The sequence below is a fragment of the Cervus elaphus genome, chromosome 3, assembly GCF_910594005.1.
Source record: "Cervus elaphus chromosome 3, mCerEla1.1, whole genome shotgun sequence".
Taxonomy (NCBI): Eukaryota; Metazoa; Chordata; class Mammalia; order Artiodactyla; family Cervidae; genus Cervus; species Cervus elaphus.
The window spans coordinates 42,668,239-42,693,272 of NC_057817.1; the positions used below are offsets into that span (position 1 = coordinate 42,668,239).

Below are 25,034 nucleotides of genomic sequence, written 5' to 3' on the forward strand. Positions count from 1 at the left end.
ATGCCCTCAATGCTGCCCCCTCAGTGGACCCTCCCCTCAAAAAAAGAACAAGCTATAAATACCTGACAAAAAGATGGTTCTCTGTCTTACCACTGGAAACCTTTTCCATTTTATATCACGACTCACAGATTCTATAAATCTTTCTGACAATTACAGGTATTTTCATACTCAACCCTCTCAGTGATCTCCTTCAAATCATGATTCATCTCAAATCACCTGAATCCCAGGTATCAGGATCCTGTGAAAGGTACCAGTAAAAGAGGAAAGTACTTGAAAGAAAGGGAAAGAAAATCCCATTTCCTGGCTCTCTCTCTTACTCTGTCCCAGTACTGCAGAGCAGAAACAAATGGAAGGAATAAAAGCACCTGAAGCTCATCCTATTGCTATTTCTCATTTTCTTTTAACCCTAACTCATTCATTCCTCCCCAAGCATCACCCTATCTACTTCTTACTCTCCTGTCCCAGGTCATGGAACTCACAAAGGCCTAGAGTTTGGGTAGACTTATTTCCCTAAGAAAGGATAGCAACAGGATGAATGAATCTCCAGTGTTATAAAGGGTGATTCCAGTATATTGTGATATAACAGGTTACAAACATTTTTTATTGCCAGACCTAATAAGCTAAACAGCCATTCTTATGACTTATGGGGGGGGCGGGGGGGAGAAGGCTCCTACTCCCAAATTCCCTTTTTTTTTAACTCCCCATTTCCTCCACCCCCAGCCTCTCAGCTCAGTTCAGTTGCTCAGTCGTCTCCGACTCTTTGCGACTCCATGAACTGCAGCATGCCAGGCCTCCCTGTCCATCGCCTCTAGCCCCCAGCCTCTAGCCAGTCTTTTTTAAAAAATTCATTTAGAAGATAGAGGCTACCTATATAAAAGTCAGTGACTGCCAATAATTTATACCAATATACTTTTGACAAAGGAAACAGGTGAACGCTAGCAGTTTGTGAAACATAAGTGTACTATGCTTCAGTTCCGTCGCTCAGTCGCGACGGATTCAGACCCCATGAATCGCAACATGCCAGGCCTCCCTGTCCATCACCAACTCCTGGAGTTTACCCAAACTCATGTCCATTGAGTCGGTGATGCCATCCAACCATCTCATCCTCTGTCGTCCCCTTCTCTTCCTGCCCTCAATCTCTCCCAGCATCAGGGTCTTTTCCAATGAGTCAGCTCTTCGCATCAGCTGGCCAAAGTATTGGAGTTTCAGCTTCAACATCAGCCCTTCCAATGAACACCCAGGACTGATCTCTTTTAGGATGGACTGGTTGGATCTCCTTGCAGTCCAAGGGACTCTCAAGAGTCTTCTCCAACACCACAGTTCAAAAGCATCAATTCTTCCACATTCAGCTTTCTTTATAGTCCAACTCTCACATCCATACATGATTACTGGAAAAACCACAGCTTTACTAGACAGATCTTTGTTGGTCATGTTATGTTTCTGCTTTTTAATATGATGTCTAGGTTGGTCAAAACTTTTCTTCTAAGGAGCAGGCATCTTTTAATTTCCTGGCTGCAGTCACCATCTGCAGTGACTTTGGAGCCCCCCAAAAATAAAGTCTGTCACTGTTTCCACTGTTTCTCCATCTATTTGCCTTGAAGTTATGGGACCAGATGCCACAATTTTAGTTTTCTGAATGTTGATTTTTAAGCCCACTTTTTCACTCTCCTCTTATTTTCATCAAGAGGCTCTTTAGTTCTTTGCTTTCAGGCATAAGGGTGGAGTCTTCTGCATATCTATGGTTATTGATATTCTCCCGGCAATCTTGATTCCAGCCTGTGCTTCATCCAGCCCAGCGTTTCTCATGATGTACTCTGCATAGAAGTTAAATAAGCAGGGTGACAATATACAGCCTTGACAGACTGCTTTCCCTATTTGGAACCAGTCTGTTGTTCCATGTCCAGTTCTAACTGTTGCTTCCTGACCTGCATACAGGTTTCTCAAGAAGCAGGTCAGTTGGTCTGGTATTCCCATCTCTTTCAGAATTTTCCACACTTTGTTGTGAACCACACAGTCAAAGGCTTTGGCATAGTCAATAAAGCAGAAGTAGGTATTTTCCTGGAACTCTCTTGCTTTTTCAATGATCCAATGGATGTTGGCAATTTGATCTCTGGTTCCTCTGCCATTTCTAAATCCAGCTTGAACATGTGGAAGTTCACAGTTCATGTATTGCTGAAGCCTGACTTGGAGAATTTTGAGCATTACTTTACTAGCGTGTGAGATGACTGCAATTGTGTGGTAGTTTGAGCATTCTTTGGCATTGCCTTTCTTTGGGATTGGAATGAAAACTGACCTTTTCCAGTCCTGTGGCCACTGCTGAGTATTCCAGATTTGCTGGCATATTGAGTGCAGCACTTTCACAGCATCATCTTTTAGGATTTGAAATAGCTCAATGGGAATTCCATCACCTCCACTAGCTTTGTTCATAGTGATGCTTCCTAAAGCCCACTTGACTTCTCATTCCAGGATGTCTGGCTCTAGGTTAGTGATCACTCCATCGTCGTTATCTGGGTCTCAAAGATCTTTTTTTGTATAGTTCTTTTGTGTATTCTTGCCACCTCTTCTTAATATCTTCTGCTTCTGTTAGGTCCATACCATTTCTGTCCTTTATTGTGCCCATTTTGTATGAAATGTCCCCTTGGTATCTCTAATTTTCTTGAAGAGATCTCTAGTCTTTCCCATTCTATTGTTTTCCTCTATTTCTTTGCATTGATCTCTGAGGATGGCTTTCTTATCTCTCCTTGCTATTCTTTGGAATTCTGCATTCAAATGGGAATATATTTCCTTTTCTCCTTTGCCTTTCGCTTCTCTTCTATTCACAGCTATTTGTAAGGCCTCCTCAGACAACCATTTTGCCTTTTTGCATTTCTTTTTCTTGGGGATGGTCTTGCTCCCTGTCTCCTGTACAATGTCATGAACCTCCATCCACAGTTCTTCAAGCACTCTGTCTCTCAGATCTAATCCCTTGAATCCATTTCTCACTTCCACTGTATAATCGTAAGGGATTTGATTCAGGTCATACCTGAATGGTCTAGTGCTTTTCCCTACTTTCTTCAATTTCAGTCTGAATTTGGCAACAAGGAGTCCATGGTCTGTGCCACAGTCAGCTCCCGGTCTTGTTTTTGCTGACTGTATAGAACTTCTTCATCTTTGGCTGCAGAGAATATAATCAATATGATTTTGGTATTGACCATCTGGTGATGTCCATGAGTAGAGTTTTCTCTTGTGTTATTGGAAGAGCGTGTTTGCTATGACCAGTGCATTCTCTTGGCAAAACGCTTATTAGCCTTAGCCCTGCTTCATTCTGTACTCCAAGGCCAAATTTGCCTGTTACTCCAGGTATTTCCTGACTCCCTACTTTTGCATTCCAGTCCGCTAGAATGAAAAGGACATCTTTTTTGGGTGTTAGTTCTAGAAGGTCTTGTAGGTCTTCATAGAACTGTTCAATTTCAGCTTCTTCAGCATTACTGGTCAGGGCACAGACTTGGACTACTCCGACACTCAATGGTTTGCCTTGGAAATGAACAGAAATCATTCTGTCATTTTTGAGACTGCATCCAAATACTGAATTTCAGACTCTTTTGTTGACTATGATGGCTACTTACTATGCTTACAACCAGATAATTAATAAAAAGAAAGAAAACAAATCTGGTTATAGAGAGCACAGCAACAACTAGTGATCATACTTTTCCAAAGAACATATGTTAATACCAATATTCTAACTTCAGAAATCAATTTACCATGAAGAATAATTTGGCAATACCTATCAAAGTTTTAATGCATGGATTTATTTGGCAAAGAAATTTTACTTCTAAAATTTAAAGTACTGATGTATTTACACAGGTGTGATATATGTATACAATACTCTGCTGAATTATTTATAAAAGCAAAAGATAAGTAACAAGCTACATGTCAACCAAAAAGGGAATGTACAGTATATTTAATACAATGAAAACTATGCAACCAATAAAAAGAGCAGATATGGTTGTAAATGTAGGAAGAAACTTGCTACAAACAGCAGTAGCCTCAGGGGAAGGGACCTAGTAGACAGGAAGGTAGGAAATGAGGCCTGCTTTCACAGTAAACCCTTCTGCAGCTTTAAGTTTTAAATCATGTACATATATTACCCTTTTATTAAAAATGAGTAAGTTGAGCTTCTCTGGTGGTTCAGTGATTAAGAATCCACCTGCCAACTCAGGGGACACGGATTCAATCCCTGCTCCGGGAAGATCCCACATCACAAGGCAGCTAAGCCGATGTGCTGCAACTACTGAAGCCTATGAGCCTAGAGTCCATGCTTTGCAACAAGAAGCCAACGCAATGAGAAGTCTTCACGCTTCAACTTGAAAGTAGCCCCCTGAAGACCCAGCACAGCCAAAACTAAAATAAATAACTAAGTTAAAAATTTATTAAAGAACTTAGACAATTCTCTCCGATCCTCTGATGCATAAACAGTTTTACTTTCCTCATCTCTTGTTGTTGTTCAGTTACTAAGTCATGTCCCACTCTTTGCAACCCCATGAACTGCAGCACGCCAGGCTTCACTGTCCTTCACTATCTCCTGGAGTTTGCTCAAAGTCATGTCCATTTACTCAGAGATGTTATCTAACCATCTAATCCTCTGCCACCCCTTGCTCCTTCTGCCTTCAGTCTTTCCCAGCATCAGGGTCTTTTCCAATGAGTCTGCTCTTCAAATCAGGTGGCCAAAGTATTGGAGCTTCAGTTTCAGCATCAGTCCTTCCAATGAATATTCAGGGTTGCTTTCTTTTAGGATTGACTGGTTTGATCTCCTTACTGTTCAAGGGACTCTCAAGAGTCTTCTCCAGCACCACAGTTCAAAAGCGTGAATTCTTCATTTGGTGCTCAGCCTTCTTTATGGCCCAACTCTTATATCCATAAAAGACTACTGGAAAAACCGTAGCTTTGACTAGACAGACCTTTGTTGGCAAAGTGATATCTCTGTTTTTTAATACACTCTCTAGGTCTGTCATAGCTTTTCTTCCAAGGAGCAAGTGTTTTTTCATTTCATGGCTGCATTCAACATTTGCAGTGATTTTGGAGCCCAAGAAAATAAAATCTGCCACTGTTTCCACTTTTTTTCCCCATCTATTTGCCATGAAGTGATGGGACTGGATGCCATGACTTTAGTTCTTTGAATACTGAGTTTTAAGTCAGATTTTCCACACTCTTCTTTTACCCTCATCAAGAGACTCTTTAGTTCCTCTTCATTTTCTGCCATTAAGAGTGGCAGCACCTGCACATCGATATTTATTTATTGATATTTCTCCCGGCAATCTTGATTCCAGCTTGTGAGTCATCCATCCCAGCACTCCACATGGTGTACTCTGCCTATAAGTTAAATAAGCTTATTGTATAAGCTATACAATATACAGCCTTGACGTACTCCCTTGCCAATTCTGAGCCATCTGTAGGCAACGTTAATTAGGACTGAGACTCTAGGCTAGTTACTAGAGGCTACCAGTAGTCAATACACCAGGGTCGAGGGCTCATTTCCCCTTCCGTAAGAATGGGTACAACTATGGCAACACTGCATCAATCAAAACAAAGTATAACAGGTGAAGAAACAAGTGAAGAATTTATCTTACCCAAGGCAACCTTTATTACAGAAATAAAATTGGACACAGTGTAATTCATCAGCACTCTAAAACTGCTTTGCCAAAAGGGGGAAAAAAGAAACCTATCTGTTTGAAATTTCTGATTAGGGTCTAGATCTCAAATGGCTACATGCACCAGAAACATTTTGTAAACCTAAGAAGTGCCAAAATCATTAAAATCCAAAAAGGAGTTTTAAAAAAAGATAGAAGGGGAAGACAAAGTCATGGGCAATGTTTCAGATGTCAAAACGTTTAAGATACCATTTTTCTAACACAATTTTTCTCTTTATCTCAGATTTCCAAGTAATATCGAACATAGCATTGCCTCAGTAATTAAAACTCAAGCAACTGAAAGAAACAATTCAAACTCTTTTTCAACCTTATTTTTAAAATGTTATTTCATTGGATTTTTGGTTTTGCCACTAGATAAAGAGAACAATTAATGTAACAGCCACTAATACTAATCTAGTTCCTCTGATTCAACTTTATTACAATCTTACCCTCCAATTATAAGACCAGAAAAATAGGGGAAAAAACCTTGAAAGGGAGTACATAACACAGTAACACTTAGGATGAGGATTATTTATTTTTTGTTAAAAACGTATCATTTAGGGGGTCTCTTATTAACAACATTATGAAGTTTATGACTTGACCATCTCTTCACACAACTATATCACTATGTACAATTTAAATTTTATAGTCTTAATGACTTGTCTTTAAAAAAAAAAAAAAAAAGAATCAGGGCTTTCCTGGTGGCTTAGACGGTAAAGCATCTGCCCATAATGTGGGAGACCTGGGTTCAATCCCTGGGTTAGAAAGATCCCCTGGAGAAGGAAATGGCAACCCACTCCAGTACTCTTGCCTGGAAAACCCCATGAATGGACAAGCCTGGTAGGCTACAGTCTATGGGGTAGCAGAGAGCTGGACACGACTAAGCGACTTCACTTTCACCAGTCGCTCACTGGTGAAGAGTCCACCTGTCAATGCAGGGGACTCGGGGTTGATCCCTGGTCTGGGAGGATCCCACATGCAGCAGCTAAGCCCATGTGCCACACCTACTGAGCCTGTGCTCTAGAGACTGGGCACCACCTACTGAGCCCCTGAGCTGCAACTACCGACGCCCAAGCACCCTAGAGCCTGTGCTCCACAACGAGAGAAGCCACCGCAATGAAAAGCCCTGCACCCCAACAGAAAAGAAGCCCGCACACTGCAACTAGAGAACAACCCATGCCGCAACAAAGACCCAGCACAACCAATAAACATTTTTTTAAATCATAATGTAGCCCAAAGGTTTGTTGTCATAACCAATTATTCTTCTAAACTCTAAAATATATTACCTCAGTAAGTGAAAGATGCTAGCTGGCATATAAAAAAATTCAGTATATTCCTTTGCCAGATTCAAACATTCATACTAATGCCAAAAAAGAAAAAAAAATCACAAAATAGAGTTACACTTAAGAAGGGAGGAGGGAAAAGTGCCTTAGGATTAATATGTGGAGTTTACATATCTTGACATTTACAAAGAAAATGGAAAAGAATGTTATCAGCTGATAATTTTCATTTTCATTCTGTATTACTTTGTATTTACTAGTAAACTACTTACTATGGCTATAGAGTGTCCAAGGCACTTAATAAACAACAACAGTACTACTTATCATAATATTAGTTATAACCAGTTATAAGTTACAGGTTAACAACTACACAAATAAACATTTAAATTCATATCAATGGTTTTCAATCCTAAGTCGAGTAACACCTAAGGTAGAAATGAGAGTTCTTTAAGCTATTTTCAAGACTTAAATAGCCTATCACATACTGTCAGAAATATAACTTTTTACTTTTTACTCTAATTATATATGCATATGTGTACATATATCCCTTTCTTTAAATTCTAATGGCTCTACTGATGCTCCATGAAATAATAAGTAGTGACAGGGATAAAGATGACTGTTTAGATTCCAAACTAAGAATGAAATTTCACAGAAGAAAGAGCAAAGTTTATGTCTGCTCCCACTCCAGTCTTCCCCGTTACATTCTCCTGTTTCACAGTTACCTCAGCAGTTACAACACTGCAAGATTTCAGTCTTGCTCTCACATATCCAGAGCCAATATAAGATAAAAACAAACAATTATAAGTCTAATTTTCACCTTGGGATGCACCTTCATTTTTTAGTTAGTACAAAAGAAACATTGAGGAGAAAAATGAAAGAAGGGCCCAAGATGTGGGATAACTGTAAAAACACTACCCCAAACATACCCAAAGGTCACTCAAGAGTACCTAATGATTGGGTAAACAAGATGACCTAAAAAGCACCTCGCGCCTGCCCAGGAGGGAAAAGGACGTGCTATATCTGAGCTTCATGCAGACCTGGAATGCAGTAAGCACCCTAGGTACAGACCTTCACGCTGTGAGCTTTCAAAGATGCAAACGTGTGTTCACACATCCAGTCACGTAAGCTAGCTCCTGTGTCTGGCACACGTGGTCAGGGGTGTGCATCCCTACAGGTGGCTGGGCTTTTGTGTACTTCCCTGTGTAACACTGCAGAGCGTGCCGGAGTGCCTCCTCTTCCTGGCCCCTCGATGCCGGCCCCTGGATGCCAGCAGCTGTACTGTACTTTCAAGGAACCGTACTGTAAAAGTTTAAATGTTTTATCTCCTATGTTTATTTTTCATGTATTATTTGTGTGAAAAAGTGTTATAAACCTATTATTGTACAGTATGTCCCCTCCATACGAATGACTTCCATTCTGAGAGTGTGTTTCTAAGTCTAATTTATTCCTTAGTCCTGTGGCTCCATCACTTATTACCTGCCAGATCCAGGGAATCTTACTTAACTTTCTGAAGCCTCACTGCTTTCCTCTCTAAAACAGAAATGAGGACTTCCCTGGCAGCACCGTTGATAAGAATCTGCCTGTTAATGCAGGGGACACGGGTTCAATCCCTAGTCCAGGAAAATCCCACTTGCCGCAGAACAACTAAGCCCGTATGTCACAACTACTGAGCCTGTGTACCACAAATACTGAAGCCTTTGTGCCCTAGAGCCCATGCTCTGCAACAAGAGAAGCCACCACAATGAGAAACCTGTGCCCCACGATGAACAGTAGCCCCTGCTCACAACTAGAGAAAAACCACACAAAGCAATGGAGACCCTGTACAGCCAAAAATAAAATAAATAAAAATTATTTTAAAATAACAGAAATCAGAATAATAATTCAGTAGAAACTCATTTAACAGACTTCTACTTTATCACCTTAGAGAAATAAAGAGCTTAAATTCCTCCGTAAATCACTTCCTGATGTTCACCACAGGCTGACTACGTGCACCTGGCAGTCCTCTAAGTCAACCACATTCTTACTGAGTCCTCAACCTTCTACTCTCACCAAATGAGCTGGACGCTTAACAAGAGCCAGCTGTTTGTTCCCAAACTCACGTATGCCAACTGTACTTGTTATTGTAATTATGTAATTTAAGATCATGTAAACCGATGAATTATGAGCGTGAAAGAGGTTGTTTCTCTGAAAATTATGTTGAAAAGTTCAAAAAGATTCAAAGGTTAATTATTTTCTTTATTATGGAAGTTATTATGGATTTGGATGTATGTAAAAACAGCTTTAAAAGAATAGTGGGAGAAGCATAAAACTGCAGAAGGATTTTATGTAAAACATTAAAACTGCCTTTAAATTCTGTTTTATTAGAAAGGGATACTCCATAGATAAATGCCTCATGGGTATGGATTATTCTAAAAAGACAATCCAGCACTCGAATGAAAGATCCACCCATGAAGAAAAACCCTGACCCTATGGGGAAAAAAGTGGTGAAAGAATGTATATGAGTTAAAAATTAAAAATATGTATCATTTTTTATGATCCCCTGCTAACCAACTTGTCCAATCTCCTACTCAACAACACTTATGAGATCTTCACATGTAGCTATCTCAAAAATTTGTAGGAATACTGTGACAACTAAAATTAAGCAAAGTGCTGGCATTAATGATATACTACTTAAAACTTCTGCTTTAAGGGTTTTGTCAGTACCCTGACGGTCTGACTACTACTCAAAGAATATAGCAATGCTTTCTTTCAAAAGAAAAAAGTAAAAGGTACATAATTTCGTTTTTCTGCTATTTTTGTATTTGGGTCTATTTTACATACTGCACACACAATTAGCCATGTAACTTCTGTGGTGGCCATCGAAAAAGTGAAGATGCCCAGCAGTCCTGAGACTGCAGGCTCCCAGGCTTACAGTGTAAGGATAATATTATGGTAATCCAAGGGACGTATCAATGGATTGGCGTGACCCAGCACCTAAGGCCGCCAAGAAAGCAGGTAAAGTGAATGAGGTGCTGGTGTGGTGCCAGTGGAGGGAGCAGTGCTCTGTGAAGAGTTAACAGACAGAGGGAAAGGTCAAGGATCCAGACTGAGGAGACTAGCTAGATCATGGCAGAGGCCAGAGGAAGCAAATCAGAAACTGTATCATTCTGCAGGTCACAAACCTATAAACTGAAGAGGTTCCAGGCAAAGTAAAGAGAAGGAGCTGGTGACTCAACCTCCTGCACAGAACTCTTGAACACTGGCACAGATACGAAAAAGCTTCTCCAAAGTACTTAAAACCAAAATCACATTTTTAAAGTTCATGGCATTTTGATGTTACAATCAATTGTACTCTTCATAGAAAAACTGTTACATAAAGAAATGCACTCTAAAATTAGAACAAAGAAGTACCTTTTTCACCTTAAGTTAGGGGGTAAAAGTTAACCCTAATATCCAATCTAACAAAGATACAGTGAAACAGTACTAGTAATACCACCCTTGTGAAAAGCAATTTGACCAAATTCTCAGGATTAATAAACCCTCATATCCTTTGGCTCCATATCACATACCTGGGAATCTGCTATAAGAAAATGACTAAAAACATCAAGAAAAATACATGCTTTTAGGTGTCTTCTGCAACATTCCTTACAACAGCAAAAATTATATATGATGATGACACAGAAATAATGTTAAGTTTAAAAAAATTATACAAGGGAATTCTCTGGCAGTCCAGTTAAGACTTCACGTTTCCACTGCACAGGGCATGGTTTCGTTCCTGGGAACAATATACCACATGCTACACAGCACAGCCAAAAACTGTTTAAAAAGCAAACAAAATTGAGCATACACTATAAATGTGATATAAAACATCATATAAAATGGGGTATTAAAACAATCAGAATGATGACTGTATTAGGGTAGTAGACTCAAAATCTGTTTTTCCTACCATCTAACCACCTTTCAGAAAAGTTATTTTACATTGAGAATTAAAACGGATTATATTTTTAAAGCATGCATCTCAAAAGGTTACACACTATACTTTCATTCATACAACATTCTCAGAATGACAAAACGAGGGCTGAGGGGACGGGCTGTGAACACAAAGAGGCAGCACCAGGGCGTTCCGTGGTGACGGACCAGTCCTGCACTGTGACTGCAGTAGTGGTTAAATATACGACGGGACAGGACCGCACAGAACGACACACACACACAGAAGCGGAGATGATATCTGTACACGGTCTGTATTCCAGCTAACAGTACTTATGCTTAGTCAGTCATGTCTGACTCTTTGCAACCCACTGGACTGTTTGTAGCCCACCAGGCTCCTCTGTCCATGGGATTCTCCACGCAAGAATACTGGAGTGGTTGCCATTTGCTTCTCCAGGGGATCCCCCCGACCCAGGGACTGAACCCAAGTCTTCTGTGTCCCTTGCATTACAGGTGGATTCTTTACCTCCTGAGCCATCAGGGAAATTCTATGTTATCAGTAATGTTAACATATGGTTAACACTACATATGGGAAACTCTAGTTAACAGTAATGTCTCAATATCAATTTCCTCATAGTCCTATTCTACGACAATTATCCAAGATGTCAATATTGGTGAAACTGAGTGAAGAGTACACAGGGCCCTACTATTTCTGCAACTTTCCGAAAGGCTCTACCTCAAAATAAGAGTTTAAAAAAAAATACATGCATTTGCTCATGTAACATTACAGTTTTTTGTATGAGGGTGAGACAAGGGAATGTAAAAGAACCATGTAATACATTGATATAACTTCCAAGACACTACTTCTAGTAACTATTCATAAAACCCCATAGGAGGCAAATAGCAGTCTTTATAGCATCTGTAATTTACTTAGGTTAGGCTTTAATAAAAGACTTCAATTGAAATTAAAGTTATCAATTTTCAGAACACGCTTACTGAGTAGCTTTCAGTCTCAAATTCTGTACTTACACAATCCATTAAGGGTCTCAAGAATTTTCTCTCTTGCCAGGAAAATTTCAGCAGATATAAATAAAATTTTCTTAGAAATATTCAATTTAAATATATAAATGACTAACACAGACAAAGGGATATAATAGTTCATCACCTCTGAATTGTGCTCCATGACAACAACTACATCTATCTGGATTCACCATTTTAACCTCAATATCCAGCATGGTTCTTGATACCTACTAGGGTCCCAATAACTGAAGCCAAGCGGTGAACTTGTGTCCTAACCAAGGTTCTGTGCCCAAGTCCCTCCGGCTTTAACCAAGAATGGGAGGTGGAAAGTCGGAGGTAAAATGGGAGAAAAGGTGAATCTGGAAAGGGCCCAGCATCCACCAATTAACCAGGTCAAAAGATTACTTAACCAATACTACATTCTAGCAATACACTGCTGCTAAGTCACTTCAGTCGTGTCTGACCCTGTGCGACCCCACAGACAGAAGCCCGCCAGGCTCCCCCGTCCCTGGGATTCTCCAGGCAAGAACACTGGAGTGGGTTGCCATTTCCTTCTCCAGCACATGAAAGTGAAAAGTGAAAGTGAAGTTGCTCAGTCGCGTCCGACTCTTAGCGACCTCATGGACTGCAGCCTACCAGACTCCTCTGTCCATGGGATTTTCCAGGCAAGAGTACTGGAGTGGGGTGCCATTGCCTTCTCCGAGTAATACACTACATTCCTCCAATCACCCAAATCTTAAAGATTTGCTTAACAATTAAAAAAAGAATTGAATGGATATCAGAAAATCTGCCTCACTTATCTTTATCACCTAACGCCTCCGAGAAAGCCAAATGTGGGGGAATTTCCTAGCAGTCCAAATGGTTAGGACTCCACATACTCATTGCTGAGGGCCAGGGTTCAATCCCTAGTCAGGGAACTAAGATCCCACAAGCCATGTGGCGCAGCCAAGAAAAAGAAAGCTCCAAATTTTCTTCATTAAAGGCAAATCCATATACTTTTTAATCTAAAAAAAAAATCTTACCTAGAGTTATGCAAAGCATCAGAAAAATCTTCCACACAAGCTTTAAGCTCTAAGCAACTACATATATATTATTATGTACTTACAGGAGAGGGGGTGCCAGTGGACAGATGGTTAAATAGCATCACTGACTCAATGGACATGAATTTGAGCAAACTCTGGGAAACAGTGGAAGACAGGGAAGACCCTGATGTGCTGCAGTCCATGGGGTCGCGAAGAGTCAGACACAGCTTAGTGACTGAGCAACAACATACATACACATTATCCATATGCCTACATTTAAATATATAAATATAAAATGTGAACAAATACAATTACATTAGAACTACTACCATGTAAGACCCTTATGTCAGATAGCAACTCCTGTCTGTCTGTTATTTATTCACTCAGCCGTCCCAGGTACTGACAAAACAGGAGACAAGACACAGACTATGCCCTAAGTCTACAGTTGATCTACCAACTTAAAAGGCAACTGTAGCTACTTTTGAAAAAGTCTTAGGAAAACTTTAAGGGTTTGAATTCCAATGCTGCCTCTTATTAGCTATGTTTCCAAGTCTTAGTTTCCAGAACTATAAAAACTGTACTACTGCCATAAAGATTAAAATAATGTCATAAAATACAGGCATACCTAAGAGATACTGCAAGTTCAGTTCCAGACCACGACAATAAAGTGAGTACCACAATAAAACGAGTCACACAAATTTTTCTCATTGCCCAGTGCATATAAAAGTTATGTTTATGTGATCCTGTAGTCTTTTAAGTGTACAACAGCATATCTAAAAGACATGTGCATACCTTAATTTAAAAATACTTTAAATCAACTATATTTCAACAAAAAGTTGTCTTAAAAACTTTATTGCTAAAAAACGCTAAGCATCAACTGAGCCTTCAGCAAGTCATAGCAGTTAACATCAGAGATCACTGATTACACATCACCATAACAAATGTAATAATAATAATGAAAAGGTTTGAAATATTGTGACAATTGCCAATATGTAACAAAAAAGACATGAAGCTAGCAAATGCTATTGGAAAAATAGTACCAATAGACATGCTCAACACAGGGTTGCCACAAACCTTTGATTTGTAAAAAATATAATACAGCAAAGTACAATTAAAAAAAGCAATAAAACAAGGTATGTTTAAAAATGCCTGGCAAACTAGAAATCTTTCATACAAATGAAAGATATACTACTACTGTACTTATCTTTTTTTTATTTTGGTGAAGACCATTTTTTAAATCCTTATTGAATTTGTTACAATATTGCTTCTGTTTTATGTTTTGGTGTTTTGGCCTCAAGGCATGTGAGATCTTAGCTCCCTGACCAGGGATCAAACCCACATCCCCTGCATTGCACTGGGTTGCCAGGTAAGTCCCACTGTACTCATCTTTTCATGAAGAACAAAACACTAGGACCTCCCTGCAGATTGCTTATTAACTGTAAGGAGAAAAACAGTAACTATACAGTGAATAAACCAGTTAACACTCTGACCAAAAGTAAAATCACTAATGAGGGGCAAATGGACATAATGTATATCCAGATATAATATTCTGAGAGGGGCACATACCTTTTGTAGTAGTCTGACTTAAGATAAATAAATAACCTGAAAGCATGAGACAAATCCAAGGTGAACATTTTTCTATAAAGCAACTTATCTATATTCTTTAATTGCAAAAAAGACAAAGAAAAGCTCATTTTGCAGGACACTAAAAAGAAATGACAACTAAATACAAGATATGATCAAATCACGGGACTGGAATTTAAAGCGTATGGAGACCAAAGTATTTACCAATGTTAAATTCTTGGAATTTGATAATGGTACTGTGATTACCTAAAAGAATATCCTTATTCTTAGGAAATACACCCTGAGCTATTAAGAAGTAAAAAGGTATGCAACGAACTCTTCAGTGGTTCACAAAAACAAATAATAACGTGTGTTTATGCCATAAATCAAATACGGCAAAATGTTTAAAAACTGATAAACATGGGTAAAGGATATATGAGTCTACTATATCTTTCTTGCAACTTTACTGTAAGTTAGAAATCATTTCAAAATAAAAGGTTTAAGAACACAGGATACTAATCTCCAGGGGCTTACTTATAAGCTCTAAGCTATATATTAATCCTACTTTTTAAAAATCACTCTGCAAAATTAATACAGAGAAAGTTCTAAAGAACTTCACAGTCAGAACACAGAATGAATTAGGAAAGCACAGCACTGTGAGCAAGGGCAAGCAGAACAACACAATCACATCTGCAGACTCCAGATACTGTAATTATCACACACAGCAAAAAATAAGCATACTAAATAGATTTTTAAGAAATAAAGTACCTTGAGAACATGACTTAAAAAGGAAGAACTATTTTTTTTTTAAAAAAAGGATAATGTTTAAAAGGAACTGAATGTAACTTCTAGAAATGACCAAAAAATATAGTAAATGAAATTTTCAAAAACTCAATAAACATGGTACAACACAGATGAACTTTCAAGACATTATGCTGAGTGAAATAAACTAGACAAAGTGACAAACACTGTACGATCCAACTATATGATCACACAGAATAAATTCACAGAAGTAAAATAGTTGTTGCCAGGGGCTCAGTGAAGGGGGAACAGGGGCTTCCTGTTGAATGGGTACAAATTTCATGATGATGAAAAAAGTCCTGGAGATGGACAGTGGTGACAGTTGCATAATAAGGTGAATATACTTAATGTCACTGACCTGTATGCTTTAAAATGGCTAAAATGGTAAATTCTATTTCTATGTATTTTACCACAATTTTTTTTAAAAAGATATAATTGATAAAATAAAGTGAAAAAAATTCAATGAAACAGGTGAACAAAACTGAAGTGAGAATTAGCTAACTGGAAGAAAAGGCACTAATTATTGAGAACACAAACCAAACAGATACAGAAATAGAAAATATAAAAGACCAATTAAAAGACCCGATGGGTAGAGTAAAAAGATCTAACATACTTCAAAACACAAGTTCCAGATAGGAAATAAAGAAGATAAATTTTGAGGAGAAAATAGTCAACAGTTCTCCAAAATTGACACCAATCTTTAGATTCCAAAGCCTACTGAATACCAAACATGATAAACAGAAGAAACCATCTTTCAGACATATCAAAATAAAAGTCCAGAACACCAAGGGTGAAAAAAAAAAATGTCAAAACTAGCTATAATGAAACAATAGAGACACAAACCCCTCAGTTTTCCAAAGGGGAATGAGTGGTTCCAAGACTCCAAAGGATACCCTCCAAAGTTCAAGTCCCTTCTACAAGACAGTGTAATATTTGCATATAACCCCTGTATGTCCTCAGGTATACTCCAGATTACTCAAAATACCTAAGACAATGGAAATGCTATATAAATAGTTGCCAACATGCAACAAATTCAAGTTCTGCTTTTTAAACTTCCCATAATTTTTCAAATATTTCAGTTCATGGGTGGTTAAATCCAACAAGGCAAAACCTGCAGATATGGAGGGCCAATTGTATCTTTGAAGCAATGGCAAATCACATGGATTACTGATTTTTCAAAAACAGTAAAAGCTAGAAGAGAATGGTGCAAGATCTATAATAAAAATTATTGTTAGCATTGAATGCACACACAGGAAAGTCACCTTTGGGAATAAGACTTTCAAACAAATAAAGTTTTTCAAATAACAGACCCTCTAAAGGATGTTTAGGGAGAGAGAAAATTATCTCAGATCCCAACAGGAAGTTCAAGACGCAAATGAAAATGAGCAAAGACATTTGTATGTATGTATGTATGTATGTATGTATGTGTGTATGTGTGTATGTGTGTATTACACAGGCAAATCAAAGCAACAGTGCTTAAAACAAAAAGAATATATAATTTGTTGCAAGTCAGGGAGAACTAAAATAAAGGGAAACTTCCAAACATGAAAAAAAGAGGAAAATGGATTTTTTAAAAATACATTAACCAAAACTGAAAAGCAAGGGAATGATTAACACAAAATTCAGATCACGGTGACTCAGGAAGCAGGTCAGAGAACACAAGTGGTGAGAAGTGCAGAGGGGCTTCAAAGAGGCAGTGCCTTACTGTTTAAGCTAATTATTTAAGCTGTACATTTATTATCCTATATGCTTCTGTAATAAAAGTAAATTTTAAAAATCGACAAGAAAAAAAAAAAAAAACCCAAGGCTAGCAATCATTCCCTAAAAATCTAGAATATGCCCCAGAGCTTGGTATTCAAAACTGAAACAATAAAAAGATTCATTATCTTCTTTAAGAACTACTTGTGGAGTACCCATAACTGAGCTGAGAGGTGGCATGAAGATTACTAACCTCTCTTCTTTCTCTTGTCTTCCTAACCCTAGAGAGCAGCACTGTCTAATATAGTAGCCACAAGTAGCTGTTCACATTTAAACTCATTAAAATTAAATAAAATTTAAAAATCAGTTCGTCTGTAACACTAGATACACTTTAAGTGCTCAGTGGCCCACGTGAGGGCCACTATATTAAATAGTACAGATAGAGAACACTTCCATCATTGCAGTAAGTTCTATTAGACAATGCTGCTATATTTTTTATAATGCTAGAAATACACTGATAACTGAGCAATGTTAAATTTTTCAGATGTTCTTACTTTTATAATTATTCAATTTCCTTTCAAAGTCATGTTATTTCTATAAAACTACAGCTCCTCAGCAGTAGTTTAAAATAGTTTGCTGTTTGTTGAGAAAAATACAGAAAGTGTGAAGACCTTTTCACCATCTCCCATGTTCCACCAAAACCATCAGAACACAAGATTTTTTTTTCATGAGCCAAAATTAAATAGTTAAGCACAGCGCTACTAAATTGTAATACAAGCCATGTCAAAACGAATACAAAAATCCACAGGATGAACATATGACCCTTCTTGGAGGCACCAATTTTAGCTGGCAGCACTTTAAAACACTGTTTACATACATATAAAATAGCAATGCAAAATTCATAAGAATTTTTAAAACAAAATGCTACAGACATCGTGAAATTTTCACTCTGGGCTACAGCTCCAGACTTCTGAGCATACCATTCATTTCTGCCATTAGAAGCACTTTAGAGGAAAATTGCAAGCATTATTAAATAATGAATATACGTGATTTTTTTTTCATTTACCAGAAACAAAAATATATAACAAAACTATAAAACAATAGCATTCTTAATATCTAAAGCAGCAAACCTCCAATTTTTTTTTTAAATTAAAGTACAGAGGTCCTAAGCTATTTCAGCTTAACCCGAACATTTTGCTTTAGGCATTCTAACACAAATTAAGTATTTCTAGAGCAGAACTGAACAGCACTCCCAATTTTTTAAATTACCTAACCAAAAACACTCAACGGAAACAAATGCTAAGCCTTAATTTAACAAGCTAGGTTTGCAACTTAAGTTTTCTCCTCAACTCTAAGTGAACCAGGGGGTCAATAAGCTTCTCATCTAAACAACTGAATGCAATTTCAATAACCGCTTATGCTAATAATTGTTTTGTGTCCCCAGGAGGACTTCTGAGGCTCCACTTACATAACCAATTATGCAAAGCACTGAATTACTCTCTTTCTCTAGAAAGCATTTCGAATACTGATATGCATACAAGGTTTACTTGCTACATTAAATAAAGCTTTTCTAACTCTAGCTTCAACAATTCTACAGAAGAGGTGAAAAGGAAAGCCAGTTGCTGCTACTTCACTATGTCAAAGGCGAGTGACTGATTTATCTTCTTGGCGAATCAACAGAGGAATGAGTGACACCGGCACCCCCAGGCAGCCCCCAGAGTCCACCAGTTTCCTCCTGGGACTCTGGTTGAGAAACACAGCTTTAAACAAGTAATCTGGAGCAAGCTGTTTGAACTCAACTGAAAACAATCTGAACTGCTCCTTGAAATATGCTGTAAGTATTCATGTAAAACTTGACAAATTCAAATTCAATGAGGTGAGAATCACAATACAGCCCCTATAGGGTAATCGAAGAGTAGAATGTAAGCCAAACCTTGAATATGCATAAATATGTTGAATGAGTACTCTTCCCTAATCTCCTGGTTCTGTTTAACCAAGATTTGAGATTTCACAGAGCCATAATCTGAAGAAAAAAAAAAGGGGGGTGGTGGTAACTTTTATTCTGCCAAAGACATTTAAAAAGAAAATAACTACCAATTACTATCACCATTATTTCATTTAAAAAATTAATACGCTTATACCAAAAATGGTAAAAGATTATTTTAGAAAAACATATTATCTTCTAAATTCAATAAATGTAGCTTTATGAGAAGTTCATTCATTCTCTTTTCACTTCAGACAAGTGACAACTCTGTCGTGGACTGACACGACTCCACAGTCCAGCACTTGGGAACCACAGGTCTAAGCAGTTAACCTCCACTTGGAAAAAGAAAGCAATGGTAGGACATGCCCAAACCAAATATTAACCTATTCAATAATGAGGAAATCGAGGCTTTCTCCATTGGAGGGGTTTAGAGGCTCTCCCAAGATCATAGACCAAGAATTCTGACACCAGTTCAGTTCAGTTCAGTCGCTCAGTCGTGGCCGACTCTTTGCAACCCCATGGACGGCAGCATGCCAGGCCTCCCTGTCCAACACCAGCTCCCGGAGTTTACTCAAACTCATGATATAGGTCTGTCTTATTCCAGAGTCAGAGTTTCTAATCACTATGCTAAATTTCCTCTAATATTCTTCCAGTGGTTTAAAAAAAAAAAAAATCCATCCTAATCCAGTCACCTTTGTGACCAGTGACAACCAAGGAATTTCCAAGACAGCTGGCGGGAGTGAGAGGTGTACTCCGTGGCCATCGCTCAGACTGAAGCTAAATGGAACTCCTGACCTTTGCCTTATTAATACCAGGCTCACTGCGGCTAAGCTAACCAGCCCAGACAGAGCACATGCAAACCCCACAGCCTCCAACAACACTGACACAGGACTCGGGATGCTCCCAAGTGCCTGCGACAAGAGCGGAAAACATATCCCTAAAAAACAAAAGGAATATATTAATTCTCAAGAAGGAAATAAACACTTCCATAATTTAATCTACAAATAATCAACTTGCCCTCAAAAAGTTACAACTCTAAGCCTCATTCTGCAAATAACTACCATTTTTTTACACACTGATATACAGGTTCCCTTAAATATTTAAACAGGAAACTACATGAAATACTATAAATCTATATAGTTCTTAAATACTTCCAAAATCAAAATGTATAGTTTTTAATATATGTATCATTATATGTAAGTGTCTTATCATTCTCTCTAAAATAATCCAAACATTAGAGACAAAACTACTCATGTTAATCAAAAGTACTTATAAAAGGGAGTTGGAAGAAAAATACGCAATTAAATACCATTTTCTATGAAAGGCACTGCTAGCAGCCAGCAGTAATCGGAGGGACAAAAATTGTCTTTGAATAATCAGAAATTCTTGATATTGAAACCAAAATTGAAAGTCATACATATAAAGAGAATACAATGACAGAGAATTTTCCAAATCCTCACGTATCACTTGCCAACAACTGTCCAAAAGAAACGACCAGACAGCCCTAAAGTAACCAAAGACTGACACTGAACCAATGAGTCTGACATAGTTCCTCCTCCCTGAGATAGAGTAATGATAACACAGTATTCTTGGTAGTACAGCAAGAAAGTTGTTTCCCAATCAGACTGTCAATGGTCAGATTCTTTCTACGCCATTTGAGTCTACAATGTGAGGGAGCAGTACACAGACTACCAAAATTTTTACTCACTGAATAAAACTATCTATTTATGTCTTTTCCTTCTGTTTTAAACAGATGCCATCTAAAATAAAAGGTTCGTCTTTTTTTCTTTCCGTCTAGACTCTCCCTTGACTCTTTCATCTTCTTAAACAGATTCAATGAATACATCTATTTATATTATTCTCTACACCAATGTTTAATATACGCCTGGCACTGACCTCTCTCATGAACTACAAACCCATATTTTCAAAAAATTCTATTTTCAGTGTTTGTCAAGTATATAAAAAACTCACTATATTAAAAACTGATCTCATTATGCACCTCCTTGCCCATATTTTTTAGTAATAATACCACCAGTGCCGTCACCTACAATTAAAATGTGTGTAATCATTAACCTCCACGTCCTCCAAATCTTTCCCAACAATCCCTCCTCCCACCTACCTACCTAAATCATGATACCACCACTGCCTTTGCCTATTATTTATAGTCTCTTGAAAATCGGCTTTCTACAACAGACCATTCTACACGCTACACTATTAAACCTTGGTAATGTCTCATTACCTCCCAAATACTCCGAAATACAGCATTTAAACATGTTCTAGAATCTGGCCCCAATTTATATTTCAAACCTCCCCTCTTCTTCCCCAAAATGAACCCTATATTCTAGGTAATCTGGTGCACTTACTTTTCTCTGAGTACACAATGAACTTTCCCACCTCCATACTTGTGCTCACATCATTCCCTTTATTTAACAAGCCTTCTTCATCCACCTACTTCCAGCCCCTAAATTTTTGTCTTAGAAAAGTCTTACCCTCTGTAATGTTGAACTCAGGCTGCTGGTTTATCTGGATTAGCATGTTGTAGAAAAAACACACACGGTTTTGGCACCAGACAGACTTGTATTCAAACTAGGGCTCAGTTACCTGCTACTACACAGTCCAAATAAGTTACTTAAGTATTAGTGACCTCATTATTAAGAAATATGCTCAGATATTGTTGTGAAGCTTAGAAAAGGTATGTAAAGCAACTAGCATAGAGCCTGGTATGCATGAAATGCTCAATAAATAATAGCTTCAGAGCTAACTTTAAAAGTATTACTGTACCTCCACCACCTTCCATTTTACTCAAGAAAAATGAACACATTTTCCTTTCAAACAACTCCAAACTATAGATCAAACCACTCACATAGGAAGTATTTATTTTTATATGCTGTAAATTATTATACAAATATCTGACATCTCATTCTATATTTCAAATTCTTGAAGACCCAAGACTTAACCTTTGCATCCTCTAATGCCTAGCAGTGGCTTTCATGAAGCACAAGGCACTCACCTCCAATTAGAAAAAAAATTTTAATACGCCTAAATATTTAATACGCTCTTCATGACTTCTGACACACCTTAGAAAATTACTGCCAAAACATGAAGCTTAGTTGTTATGGCTGTATCTTTTCTTGTTCCTACGTGGCTGCCTAACAAAGTTTGATGCCTAACACGGCAAGTCTGTTGAACTGACTTGAATAATATAATTTCCAATGCAAACGTTCAGTATCTGCTGAATTAACGTGAACATAATTAAATTTACTTTGGGCATCTGATTTTTCCTTTTTCTATTCTTACAATTCTTGAAATCCTTCCCTTCAAAACACACTGTCACACCTTCAGTATGAATTCATAACTGTATCTAACCTGACTTCTTTTCCAGATTCTCTCAATTTCAATATCCCAAGCATTTCAAATAGCTAAGAATCTACAGTTTCCATCTAAATCTAAAAGTTGGGCAACTAGTCTTCACGCCACAATCTTTTGCAGGGGCTTTAAAAATCCTCCACCCTTTACCTGTAGAAGATCAACAATGGTGAAATAAATTTTCTTGTGCATAAGACAGCTCCCTGAATAATCACTTCAGTCTATTTTCCCTAATTCATGAGATCACTCCCTTCCAGTGGTGGAAGGAGAATGAGATAAGTACTCCCAAAAAACTAGAGCATAAGTCCTAATACAAGCACAAGATGAGAAGTACAGGGAAGTGTCACTGGTTTCACAAAGGTGGTGTGCATATACTTTACACTGCAAAAGTAATGGTTATTTGCTGGCAGTCAAAATCAACAGTAACTGTATTCCTTTATGATCATAATTTTAAAATCACTATTAAATGTGGGAAATTCTATTTCCTACAAACCTTTCAGGAGTAGTTTATTACCTAAAACCTGTTCGCTAAAAACAACTACCTACATCACTTTCTCCTCTACGAAAGACTCAATTTCTCTGAAGTAAACACCTAATACAATAAAACAGCAAAGAACACAACAACAGCAAAAACACCTCTGGCCACCTGTGTGAACCTCTGCATTGCAGCAACAGCTGTAACAGTCTAAAGAATCTCCTTGGAGTTACAGCGCACAATTTTTCTTTAAAAGTTAAGAAAAATGACAATTCCAAACATGAAGGTAAACAAACTTTGAGAAAGGGAGGGTATAATAATTCTCCAACCCTACGCAGTCAATTCTTACAACAACCGCAGGCTGAACTCACCAAACCACTGTGACTTCAGATAGCCACAGAAATTAGGAGTGCAGATTAGAGAGCAGCAGCATCTCCTAACGTCGGGGGAGAAAATAAGGGAACTTACCTGAACTCCTGATTTTTCTCAAGCAAGTTTGTTGTTTTAAGAAGTGACTTCAACAACAGCTTGAGTAAGCTTTCCAGTGAGTACAGATCATGGGAGGCATGCTGGTGCCACACTGCCCTACGTCTCCAACACCGGTCCCAAGCGCAGTCCAAACCGATCCTGAGCAACGCCTACATCAGTCTAGACGGAAAGCCTTGCAGAAGATCTCTGGCGTCTACACACGCATCGCCCCGCCCTGGGACCGAAGAGACGACACTCCTGGGACCCCAGCTAATTACTGAGCCCGACGACAGACCTAGAGGTCGCCAAAATCGGGAACTACAGCCCACGATGGAGTCTGACGTACAGATTCCTAGCCCCGGGTCGGGCACAGAAAAACCAAATCGCAGAGACAGCGCGAGGATACAGGGGAGCAGAAATGAGGGGGCTGGATGGACGGAGGCCCAGCCCATTCTTAACTCTCCCAACAGCAACAACAGCTCCGGGAACCCACTCCCTGGCTCCGCCCCGCCCACCCCACGGCCCCCACCGCCAGCTCCTTCCAGTCCCCCGGGCTCGGCGAAAACCGCGGCGGTCGACAACCCCCTTTCTCGAACCCCGACAGCCCAGCCCGCAGCCTGGAGCCCAGAGCGGGTAGCGGGGGCCCGAGAGCGCCAGCCCCGACGCGGCCCGCGGCCGTCGCAGTTCACTCCCCCGGCCACTCACCGTCGGCCCGGGAGGTGAGAGGGGCCAGGACGCGGGTCGACCGGCGCTAAACCCCGGGCTCCCACACGGGCAGGAGCCCCTCCTCGGAGCCGACCAAGCCTCAGCGTCTGTGCCTACAAGGCCTCTCTACGGCCCGAACCCTAGAAAAGCACTTCCGGGGGAGCGGGGGAGGGAAAGGTTTTGGCACCGGAACTGCTCGCGGGCTGGAGCTGCCAGGGCCTCCCAAGCGGGGCGGGGCGGGGCCTCTGCCGCCGGCGCCCGCAAAGCCGCCCCCGGGCTCCTTGCTAACCCTTTCTGCCCCGCGGCTCCGCCTTTCCCCAAAGTCCGGGTGAAGCGTTTACAGCTCTTCGACGTGTTCTACTAAGGCCACCTGATTTTACAGAGGAGAAAACTGAGGCTCAGAAGATCTAGGTGCTAGGGTCCAGCGCCTTCACCCGCCTTCCGACTCTCTCCAGTATTCTTACCACCCCAGTTTGCCTCCTTTAAAAATAATAATAGTTAACATTTATTGACCGCCTACTGCGTGATAGACACTGTATTAAGCGTTTTGGCGCTTAGTTCAGTTAATCGTCCTCAAATCCCTTGAGGTTGGTGCTACCCTTTACTTCTGGCAGAGGAGGAAACCGAGCAAAGGAGACCAAACCCGATACCGCAAACATTAGTTCTTGATTTTATTTTAACTCATGTTGTGTGTATAAATTTCACCCATCCCTGACACGAGTTTTAAGTTCTTTGAGGACAGGAATCAAATTATATTCCTTTATTCCATCACTTGAGGCCAAGAACTGGAAAACTGGAAGCTTACTGCCTGGGTCCTGTTATTTTATACTTTTATTTTTTCACCCTGGGCAAGTTACTTTACCTCTCTAGGCCTGTTTTCCTCCTTTGTGATATGTTTAATGTAGTTGCTGTGTATGTGTGTTTGCATGTGCACACACGCACACATATATAATCATCTCTGGATTGTTAGAAGAATTCAAAATGAAAATGCTGTGTGCTAAGTTGCTTCAGTAGTGTCCGACTCTCTGCAACGCTATGGACGGTAGCCCACCAGGCTTCTCTGTCCATGGCATTCTTCAG

At 39.2% G+C, this 25,034-nt stretch overlaps 1 protein-coding gene and 1 pseudogene across 4 annotated transcripts in view; one reads left to right on the forward strand and one right to left on the reverse strand.

Annotated features, from left to right (window-relative positions):
- The window catches only part of FRS2 (fibroblast growth factor receptor substrate 2), a 101,582-nt gene extending 77,457 nt beyond the window's left edge, over positions 1–24,125 (reverse strand). For 3 of the 4 annotated variants that reach the window (XM_043887448.1, XM_043887441.1, XM_043887437.1), the window contains exon 1: positions 23,955–24,125. The gene's annotated coding sequence lies outside the window, so the exon portion shown is untranslated. Of the gene's footprint in view, positions 1–23,249; positions 23,701–23,954 lie in introns of those variants that run through there. The other variant, XM_043887443.1, reaches the window with a different exon arrangement.
- The window catches only part of LOC122678941, a 36,666-nt pseudogene extending 12,380 nt beyond the window's left edge, over positions 1–24,286 (forward strand).
- Positions 24,287–25,034: the final 748 nt, after the last annotated feature.